Source organism: Nannospalax galili, unplaced genomic scaffold, assembly GCF_000622305.1.
Source record: "Nannospalax galili isolate Female #2095 unplaced genomic scaffold, S.galili_v1.0 scaffold1131, whole genome shotgun sequence".
In the NCBI taxonomy this organism is placed as follows: domain Eukaryota; kingdom Metazoa; phylum Chordata; class Mammalia; order Rodentia; family Spalacidae; genus Nannospalax; species Nannospalax galili.
In genome coordinates, this window is record NW_008329039.1 from 1,688,542 (window position 1) to 1,689,406 (window position 865).

Here is an 865-nt window from a genome sequence, read left to right on the forward strand (position 1 = left end):
TAAGGATGGTTCATATCTGCCATGTGGGTGCTGGGAATGGAACCTGAGTCCTCTGCAAGAGCAGTTATTGCTCTTAATCACTGAGCCAGCCCCTTGAATCATTTTAAAAATAAAATATCATTACAAAAATCAGTGATAGCATCTAATAGTTTACTCTAAACCAGAACTTGAATCACGTAACTATGAGAAACTAGTGGATGTTACTTTAAGGTCTGATTTGATACATGGTTTTTTAAACTGAGATCGAGAAATACTGTCATGCCTTTAGTTTTATGTAAACAGAATACAATGAATATCTGTGAGACACTGCCATGATTTTTACAAAGTTTGAACAAGTGTATACATAATATGTGACATTTATGAATACTTAATTTAGTACTAGCCTCCAAGTTAGGAATGAGATAGACATAGGCACACATAGAAAGAGAGAGTGGTGGCTCTGCATGATGAATGAAACCAAAAGTGAAAAGAGAGTGACAAATTGCACTGTAATCCTGCAAATGGTAAACGTTTGTAATCAATCTGAAGAGCAAAGGGAAAATATGCATTGTCATAGGCTCCTACAAATAAAAGTCTTGACAAATGCAATAAGTTAATATCTATAAATAAAATGCCCAGTGGCACAATGAAATCAATGACTCAGTTAATATTTCATGAAAATGAAAATCTAAGTAATTTCAGATAAGGGAGTCAAACAGCAGCTTTTCAACACATGGCCTAGATTTTGCAATGTGTTTTAAAGCATATGCATACTATACATGTATTTTTAGGTGACACTTTTAAATAGCATTAAAATGAATGATCCCCTAGGTATTACAAACAGCAGTCACAGAAATGCAAAGGGTCTTTAGAGACCATTTGGAAA